The sequence below is a fragment of the Rutidosis leptorrhynchoides genome, chromosome 8, assembly GCF_046630445.1.
Source record: "Rutidosis leptorrhynchoides isolate AG116_Rl617_1_P2 chromosome 8, CSIRO_AGI_Rlap_v1, whole genome shotgun sequence".
Lineage (NCBI taxonomy): Eukaryota > Viridiplantae > Streptophyta > Magnoliopsida > Asterales > Asteraceae > Rutidosis > Rutidosis leptorrhynchoides.
In genome coordinates this window covers 323,473,406-323,484,894 of record NC_092340.1, presented here as the reverse complement: position 1 = coordinate 323,484,894, position 11,489 = coordinate 323,473,406, and positions in this window count along the sequence as shown.

Sequence of the window (11,489 nt, the reverse complement as noted above, 5' to 3'; positions counted from 1 at the left end):
GCAATCACTTCGGCATGATTTGATGATGTAGCAACAAGTGTTTGTTTTTGAGAATGCCATGATATTGCAGTACCTCCATTTAGGAATACATATCCAGTTTGAGATTTAGCTTTATGTGGATCAGATAAATAACCTACATCTGCATAACCAACCAAATCTTGTTTTGATTCGTTAGAATAAAATAATCCTAAATCAGTAGTTCCTCGAAGGTATCGGAATATGTGTTTGATCCCATTCCAGTGTCTTTTGGTAGGAGCAGAGCTGAACCTTGCCAACAAATTAACTGCAAAAGAAATGTCAGGTCTTGTACAATTTGTAAGATACATAAGAGCTCCAATTGCACTAAGATATAGTACTTCTGGTCCAAGAATATCTTCATGATCTTCACATGGACGAAATGGATTAGCTTCAACATTGAGTGATCTAACAACCATAGGAGTACTTAATGGTTTTGCCTTGTCCATATTGAAACGTTTCAAAATCTTTTCAGTATATGTTGTTTGATGTACAAGTAAACCATTAGGCATATGCTCAATTTGTAAACCAAGGCAATACTTGGTTTTTTCGAGATCTTTCATTTCAAATTCTTTCTTTAGAAGTTGAATGGCTTCATGGATCTCTTTATTTGTACCTATGATGTTAAGATCATCAACATAAACAGCTATGATCACATATCCGGATGTTGTTTTCTTAATGAAAACACAAGGGCAAGTAAGGTTATTTGTATACCCTTTGCTTATCAAGTAATCACTTAATCGGTTATACCACATACGTCCCGATTATTTTAACCCATATAAAGATCTTTGTAATTTAATCGAATACATTTCTTTGGGTTTTGCATTTGATGCTTCTGGTACCTTAAATCCTTCAGGTATCTTCATATATATATATCACTATCAAGTGATCCATTTAGATAAGCAGTCACAACATCCATGAGATGCATTTCTAAATTTTTAGAAACTGTCAGGCTGATTAAGTATCTAAAAGTAATTACATCCATAACAGGGGAATAAGTTTCTTCATAATCAATTCCTGGTCTTTGAGAAAAACCCTGAGCTACAAGTCTAGCTTTATATCTTGTAACTTCATTTTTCTCATTTCTTTTTCGGACAAAAATTCATCTGTATCCTACAGGTTTCACATCTTTAGGAGTGAGAATGATGAATCTGAAAATTTTTCTTTTATTGAGTGATTCTAATTCAGCTCGTATTGCTTCTTTCCATTGAGCCCAATCATGTCTATTTTGACATTCAACCATAGATGTTGGTTCTGGATCATCATCATTATTCATGATGTCAAATGCAACATTAAATGAAAATTTCTCATCAAGATTTTTCATTTCATTTCGGTTCCATAATATTTTTGAATATGCATAATTGATAGCAATTTCTGTATTGACATCATCAATCTCCTCTGCAGTAGGAGTACTGATTTGTGGTTCTTCTTGAACACTTTCTTTTACTTCATTATCAGCTGATTTTCTTTTTCGAGGATTTTTATCCTTTGAACCAATTGGTCTTCCACGTTTCTGACGTGGCAAAGATTCATGAGTGACGTTATTGTCAGCTTTTGGAATTTCAATTCGAGCTGGAGTATTTACTGCTGGTATATATGATTTTGTCACCATTTTCGTATCTGTAAATGCATCAGGCAATTGATTTGCAAGTTCTTGTATATGTATTATCTTTTGAACTTCTATCTCGCATTCTTTTGTGCGAGGATCAAGATACTTTAATTGAAGTTCACACCATGAAACATCATTTTCTTTATTTTTCATTTCTCCCCCTAATCTAGGGAACAATGTTTCATTAAAATGACAATCAGCAAAACGTGCTGTAAAAACGTCACCTGTCATAGGTTCAATATACCTTAAGATTGAAGATATTTCATATCCAACATATATTCCCAACCTCCTTTGAGGACCCATTTTTGTACGTTGTGGTGTCGCAATTGGAACATACACTGCACAACCAAATGTTCTAAGGTGGGAAATATTTGGCTCTTGACCAAAAGCAAGTTGTAGGGGGGAATATTTATGACTTACACTCAGTCTGATGCGAATCAATGCAGCAGCATGTAAAATTGCATGACCCCATATAGTTACAGGGAGTTTTGTTCTCATTATCAATGGTCTAGCGATTAACTGTAAACGTTTAATCAGTGACTCGGTTAAACCATTTTGTGTATGCACATGAGCAACAGAATGTTCAACAACAATCCCTATAGACATGCAATAGTCATTAAATGCTTGAGATGTAAATTCACCAGCATTATCAAGTCTCACCCTTTTAATGGTGTAATCAGGAAAATGTGCTCTCAATTTAATAATTTGGGCAAGAAATATTGCAAATGCCACATTACGACTTGATAACAGACAAACATGAGACCATCTGCTAGATGCGTCTATTAGAACCATGAAATATCTAAATGGTCCACATGGTGGATGAATTGGTCCACATATATCACCTTGAATTCTTTCAAGAAACATTTGTGATTCTTTCTCAACCTTAAGTGGTGAGGGTCCAGTTATCAATTTTCCAAGAGAGCAAGAAGTACATGGAACCATTGTATCATGATGGATTTTTCTATCCTTTAGTGGATGTCCATGAGTACAATCAATAATCCTTTTCATCATTGTTGATCCTGGATGGCCTAATCTGTTATGCCATAAACTGAATACACCAGGATCAATATATTTTTCATTAACTATCATATGTGTTTCTGGTACATTTATATGTGTATAATGTAATCCAGAACTAAGTCTTGGCAATTTTTCAACCACATGACTCTTGTCAGTGATACTTAAATATTTCTCATTTTCTGTTCTCACTGACTGATAATCATACCCATTAAGGTATATGTCGGAGAAACTTAATAAATTTCTGCTTGACTTGGGAGAAAATAAGGCATCATTTATTAAAAAATTTGTACCATTTGGTAGTATGAAATTTGCCTTTCCTATTCCTTTTATCAAGTTAGCAGGTCCCGATATTGTATGTATAGTTCCTTTCGTTGGTTTTAGATCAATAAAATATTTCTTGGATTTAAGTATAGTGTGTGTAGTTCCACTGTCTGCTATACAAAGATCTCCACCACTTGATTGATGTTGTATTCTAGCAAAATTCATATTGAACTTCATATATAAGAAATAAATAGTGAGTACATTAATATTACACAATATTTTACACGCAAATAGATAGTACTGAAACATTTAGTAAACATAATGACAAAGACAGACGATATTAAATCGTTTATTTTTCGAAAGACATACAACAATTTAAACATTCAAGAAATCTTCATATAAATCAGATGGTTTCTCAGTGACTGTTGGATCGAGGTTATCCACAAAGTTTACTTCCTTTTCTTTATCTTTCAGCGAATCCTGATACATCTTAACAAGATGTTTAGATGTTCGGCAAGTATTAGCCCAGTGGCCCATTCTACCACATCTGTAGCAAGATTCTTCAGAATTTTCAGAAGAATTTTCTTCAACATCTTGTTTAGTGGGCTTGTTTTGTGGTTGATATTTATATTTTCGTGGATTATTATTTCTTTGACCACCACGGCCACGACCACGACCACATCCACGCCCATTACCATTACCATAAGGATGGTTTCTACCATAGTTATGCCTTTTGGCATGATGATGGTGATGGTTATTATAACCACGACCTTGCCCGCATCCTTGTCCCTGTTTATAATTATTTGCAGTATTTGCTTCAGGGATTGCAAGTGTACCAGTAGGACGAGATTGCTGATTTTTCATTAATAGCTCATCATTTTGCTCTGCAACTAAGAGATATGAATTAAGTTCAGGATATGTTTTGAACTTTAGCATTCTCAAATTTCTTTGCACTGTGATGTTTGCAGCATTCATTGTGGAGAAAGTTTTCTCCATCATGTCTGCATCACTTATTTCATGTTCACAAAATTTAAGTTGTGAACATGTATTATACAGAGCTGTGCTGTATTCATTTACTTTCTTAAAGTCTTGGAACATTAATGTTCTCCATTGTTCCATAGCAGCTGGAAGTAAAATTTCTCTTTGATTATTGAATCTACTTTTGAGACATTCCCATAAAACATGGGGATCTTCTACAGTCACATAATTATTTTGTAAGCATTCATCAATATGTTGATGACTAAAGCAACATGCCGTTGCTTGTTCTTTTTCAGAACAAGTGTTGTTTTCATTTATGGTTTCAAGAATGCCCATTGATTTAAGATGCATTTTTACTTTTATAACCCATGGCATGTAGTTGTTTCCAGTTGATTCTAAAGGAGTAAATTTAAGCTTTTCCAGATTCGACATTTTCTATTATCAAAAATTAAAACAAACAATATGATAAATTAGAGTCAATTTATATTCATAAGTATATCAACACTAAACATAAATTTAAGATAATATAATGATAAGTAGGCGACAGTGTCGACCATGTGTAAGCAATCATAAATAAATGTTATATAACAGAAATATAAATATTAGTAAACATAAATGATAATTAGGCGACAGTGTCGACCATATAAATGTAGGATAATAGAAATATAAATTTTAGTAACATAAATGATAATTGGGCGACATTGTCGACCATATAAATGTTAGATAATAGAAATATAAATGTTAGTAACATAAATGATAATTAGGCGACATTGTCGACCATATATTTTTCAGGTGGTATAACCGACCATATATCATTTAGGTGGCAGAGCCAACCATATTTAGTATTAAGATTATCGTGCTGATAATGTGTTATAATTCAGTAGGCTTATAACTACCTTTAGTGGTTTGATTCTTGATGTTATAATTCAGTAGGCTTATAACTACCTTTAGTGGTTTGATTCTTGATTAAGAATACTAATAATGAAGTGTAAGAACAAAGATGATAATGGAGAGAAAGAAAGAAACACTTTGTAAGTGTGAGAAATGGTGCAAGTTTAATGCTTGCATTAATGGCTATTTATAGCAAAAATATCACAAGTTTAGGTAATACAATAATATTACTTTTGTGTATCAATAATTGACTATCCATTTATATAATATATATTCTATATTATAACAATTATTTATATTTATATTAATATTAATAATATTACAATTGAGCAAATTATTTTCACTATTCACCAACAGTAAGGGTATTTTCGTCTTTTTACAATAATATATATTTATCAATTACTTTATTATGTTTACGTATATGTTTTCATTCTTCCACACCTAAAAGACTAAAGCCTCTAGAAGCATCTGGCGATCTTTCTGTTCTTCATCACCTACCTTGCGGTTTGTTTGTTGCTTATTTTTCCCTTCTTTTTTGCTAATTAGGATTTCTTATTTTTTTAGCGTCGATGGTTGTGGCGATGGGTTCAGATTTGGGGATAATAACTGTGACGACCCGAAAATTTCTGACCAAATTTAAACTTAACCTTTATATATTTCCGACACGATAAGCAGAATTTGTAATGTTGAATCTCAAAAATTTTGAAACTACATTCATGTAATCAATTACCCTTTGACCGTGTTCGACGATTCACGAACAATTATGTGTATATAGATATGTATATATAATATATAATATTAATTGAAAACATTAACAAAGTATTAGATATATGATACTTTACATGAACGTATTTGTTTCGAAATATTTATCGATAGAATTAAGAGATAATGTCAAATGATTGAATTATCAGATACATTATGATATGATTACGGGTCTATGTTATGAGGTCCACTGTGATTTAAGAAATCTATTCTTTTTGACAACATTCGGAAAATGGTAAAGTGATTTATAAGTAAGAACGTGGAGTGTAAATAACTTAGATGTTGGATATCGACAAGTTAAGTAACTCGACATTTTTCATTAAGATGATTTCATACGTTTATTTAACCTTTGGACTTCATCCCATGCTTCACCAACAGACTGTAATTTAAAAAAAAACTTGAAACCTATTATGAATATATATAATTCTACTTTTCTAAAATGTTTTATGATATAACGATTTCATTATTTTAACCTTTTAACAAAATGATTCTTAAATATACTTAGTTTTGGAAAACAAAATTTTCATATTTATTTGATTTAGTTTCAAATGTACAAAAACGTTTTCAGTTTAAAAAGAACTTTATTATTAAAACGTATATAACTTTTATAAATATCTAGAACCACTTTTGACAACTCATTACTTAACCAATATGATAAAGATAACGATATTTATATTTTATTTTATTAAATATATATAACGATTTAAATTAATATTATATATATTTATACGCGTATTATACGTACATAGTTTTATACTTTTACTATACTTTAACTTTACCTTTACTTTACTTTTACCTTACTTTAACTCTAATAATTCATACATTAATAATTCACTTTAATAATTCACTTTAATAATTCATACTTTAATAATTCACTTTAATAATTTATACTTTAATAATTTACTTTAATAATTCAAAAATCTATTATAAATAGAATTGAATAGGTTTCATTATTTCATAGAAACTTGAAAATATAATTCTCTAAACTGTCTCAATCGAATTACATATATATATTTTCTTTGTATTATTTCAAGATATTATTAGTATACATAAAATACTACGACGGAGTTATACTCAGACGATTTCAAAATAAGTTTTCAAACGGGATAGAGCTAAGGAAATTATGGGTTATAGCTTTGGAGGTTATGGGTATTGATCGAGGGTATTGCTCGTGAGGTCAACCTAACGTTTATCATTTTCGCTGCGTCTACTACTTTCCTGCAATATTGAATCACAATATTGATATGTTCGTGAATCCGAGACAAACCCTGCACTTGTTCAGTGCCATCATATACATAATTGCTACGAAATACAGTATTGTGAGTTTCATTTGCTCCCTTTTTAATTGCTTTTGCAATATATATTTTTGGGCTGAGAATACATGCGCTGTTTTATAAATGTTTTACGAAGTAGGCACAAGTACTAAAACTAATTCTATGTGGGTTTAAACCAGAAATATACCCTTAGCTTGGTAAGATTAAACTACTTGTCTATGTACGGTAAGCGCGAATCCTAAAAATAGATCTATTGGGCCTGACAAACCCCATCCTGACTATGGGATGCTTTAGTACTTCGAGGTTATTTTAAACACACCTGATCTGGTGTACTTCAGAGGGTAAAACATGAATGTTAAGGCTTGTTACCGGGTGCCTACAACATATAGAATACTTTTAAACACTTGCGAGTGTACGGATATTTATGGAAACTGAAATCTTGTGGTCTATTACTATTACAGAAATGATTGATTATGATAAACTAATGAACTCACCAACCTTTTGGTTGACACTTTAAAGCATGTTTATTCTCAGGTATTAAAGAAATCTTTCGCTGTGCATTAGCTCATTTTAAGGATATCACTTGGAGTCATTCATGACATACTTTGAAAGACGTTGCATTCGAGTCGTTGAGTTCATCAAGATTAATATTAAGTCAATTATAGTTAGATGTCATATGAAATGGTATGCATGCCGTCAATTTTTGATGTAAAGAAAGTTTGTCTTTTAAAAACGAATGCAATGTTTGTAAAATGTATCATATAGAGGTCAAATACCTCGCGATGTAACCATATGTTATTGTATTCGTCCTTATAAATTAGGACGGGTCGTCTCATGTGGTATCAGAGCGGTGGTCTTAGCGAACCAGGTTTTGCATTAGTGTGTCTAACTGATAGTTGTTAGGATGCATTAATGGGTCTGGACTTCGACCTTAGCTGCATGACAAAATGTTTTCCTTATCATTTCTTTTCGGAAATTACTTGCTTATCGTTCTTAGTCTGGACTTGTATGTATCTATTTATTATAAGTTTTGTGTAATACTCATAATTTTATACAATTAATTAGATATTTTATAGGCTAGTATAGAGATTTTTTAATAAATAATATAAATAATATATTTTAAAGAATTGATAGTTGATTTAGAAGAATTATATAAAACAAAAATGTAGGACGAGGGCAAAATGAATCGAGTTAAAGCAACATCATTTTACATGTTTTGGATAATGACGTCATCGTTGTGGTGAATGTCGGTGTTGAACTGTTGATGGTAAAGAATGGACGATGTTGTTCTTGTTATTGCTATGTTATATGTGTTAATTCAATCCAGCTTTACAAAATATATTATCTGACCTTGAGTCCTTGACCAAACATTCCATTGTAATTGTATTTGCTGTTGATCACAACATTATATTTCATTAATTACTATTACAGTACATAATAGCGATCAAGTGCCTTTCAAAATTTGTTTCCTAAATATTTGATTGCCTCGTGCCATATTTTAGTTAAAAAAAAAGGGAACCTGTTTTGGTCAATATTGAAGAGAAATGATAGGAAACTATCATCCACGTCCCTTTTTGCGTAACTATCTACAATCGTTTAGATAAGTTTTATTTATTTATTTATTTATTTTTTTCGAAATCTGACTCTAGGAACTTAAAATATAAATTTAAGGATGCTCTAAAAGTGATTTATATTCTTTTGCGAAAAAAAATAATAATTTATCCTTGTACAAAATAAATAATATACCAATGAGGAAAATTGTGTCATGTGTATACCATACAAACTTCAACTAAAATCCATTCCAGTTCTTAGTAATAATATAATTATTTAGTTTGTGTATCCTATCATATCAAGTAGGAATAGTATGTAGTGATATAATTGATATTAAATGGCAAAGGTGCTCAATTTGGGTCCACTGCCATGGAAATTAGGAAATCTACAATCAACATGTCCATTATTGCGGTTGCTTTACTCGTCTATTCATTGTTCCCCACTATCTTTTTCTGTAAGCAAAGGCTAAATTAGTGCTAAAAACAAGTTGGTATTTGTTTAATTGACTAATTGAATGCATCTAATATTTGACAACTCACATCCTACCCTATTCTCATTATTAAATCTTAAATTCTTATAGCTATAAATAAAATAAAATATATTGATCATAATGGTTGAGAACCCATATAAAAATGATACTCCGTGAACTATAAACGATATCAACTAGTTTGAAGAACGAAGAAAATATATGACACTTTTGTTAATTTGATCAATCCCAAAACCGATAATAGAAGAATAATTGAAGAGTTTTAGGATAACTTAAGGTAATCAGGGTTGATTCGGGGACTGAGAGTGTGACTTAGAAGATCTTGAAAATTATGCTTTAGAGATTTTTAGATGAAAATTAAAGTTATTTAGAGACTCGTTTAATGATATGTATTTCAAAACTTATTAGAAATTTCAAATATTTAGATACTATTATGACGTGTAAATTAGTTGCGGTGTTACTTTTTACATATCATTCTCAGTTTAGACACATCTTACTACAATTTTTGCCAAAGTTGTGTATAGACTAATTCTATTTTAGCGTATTTATTACGTTAGATTTTGTATGCCACCTTTTGTTAATTTTCTCAGTAATATAGGTAATCTTTCTGGCTATATATACGAGACATAGTTATCGGATGAAGGAATGAAATAGGATTTAAGTCACAAAAGGACCTCTTTTCTTTGCTCTCTGTATCCACGCCAACTTTCACAAGGTTGGGGTCCACATCCTTGACTTAATTTAATTCTTGCTTTTCTTTCTTATTTACACTCGTGAAATCACAATCCTCTTTTATTATCTTTTATACAATTTTAATATTAAATATCAAATTAAATTAAAATTTGTACGGGGTATTAATTAGCATTAATTTGATATTAATTTAAGTTAACATAAATAAATAATTAGTTACGTGTAATAAACATAACGGAGATAGATGCACAACCATTTTGAGCAACCCGCAGCTGCCGAATTTCATTTTTTTTTCTTTTCTTCTCGCTACCTAAAATAAAAAGTAAAAATCACTTAATAAAAGTATGTGGGTCCCATGTGCTTGTAACACCCAACATTTCTATTGTTTCTTCTTATTATTTTTTTTCTTGGATGTCGACAGCAAACAACCCCAACAGGGGGTCCAACTCGTGGATGCACACTAGAACCGAAATTTTTTTTCCTTTCATTTCTTTTGCGTAACCTCCTGCTTATTTGTTTAAAACACTAACAGGGACAATAATTGGGTCATCAGCCCATAATTTTTTTAAGCCCATATCACTTCTTTATCCAACCATCAAAATTAAAGCCCACTTATAGTTATTTAGTCATTAATTGAAAAGGCCCATTTTCTGATTTGTACCTAAAGGTTCTAATTATTTTTATTTACTAATCAACCATGTTTTACTTAGTCATCCGTCAACTTGATCATAATCCTAGGAAACCATCAAACTGAAACTTGTAGTTTATTATTTTTTTTTTGTGTGATACGAATCATTGGAAATTAGCAATCAGTATTTTGAAATCTCGCAGCATGTCTACGCCAACAATTATATGTGTCTATCTTCTGGACTTATTGTGAAGTTTCTGTAAAACACCCTAAACTGCGAACTAGTTCTCGAAATACTGATGAAGCAGCAAAAACTATAAACTACCTTAACAGTAAAAAGTTTGATGATAATGAGTAGTGTGTTGGCAAAGCTCAGAAAAAGAGAAGATTTGGTACTGAAAAATACGGATTGAGCAAACCATGAAGAAGGCTGTGGATAAATCACAAGGACGAAATCTACCTTCAAAGAATCTAAATGATTCCGTGTCTGCTGAAGTCATTATCGAATACCTTGCTCCTGACTCTAAACCCTTACGGACAATATTCTTCATCATCCTCTGATATTAGAAATTTTAAGATATCATCGTATCTTTCATTATAAATATCCTCCATATTTCTGAAGATATTTTCATAATTATTCTTATCTGAAATCATTTACCTCTTCGTGCTGTCTGTATTACATCATAAAAGAAACTATTTTAGTTTTTTAATTCTGAAACTTTCGAATTTAAAATAGGAATATTTTTGAAGTAGTGTTGAGAACTGAAGCATGAACTAGTATAATATAATGACACTTGATCAACATGATTATATTACAGTAAGTCATGCTGAGTTTTTAAATGGAACGTGATGATTCACAGATCATAACGTCATCATGTGCTATGTTACACGACTCTTGTATTCTCTTTAACCTCTAAAATATCAAGAAAATATTTCTTGATGATTCGGCCTTTTCCGAGGAATTCTAGTAATTTGACAAGTCAAGATCGTGCCATTACAATTTCCTTCTTAGAACATTAACAATGTTCATTCCGAAATTCATATATGCGAATTCTGGACCATTACAAGCGGTGCTTAATCGCAAGAAGAAGAAACGAAAGGACAAAACTCCGAAATAGAAATTGGGGTATAAATCGCAGCAAATAAAAGAGAGCATTAATTAGGGATGACAATGATTATAGAAGACAGAAGCAGGGACATCGAAATATAAGGGAAGATATAAAACAAAACAACAACCCAGAAACTATAAACCGTATATATCGATGCATATAGTAATATAAAGACACGGGAGAACTAAAAACACTATAAAACCAAGAGTATAGTATA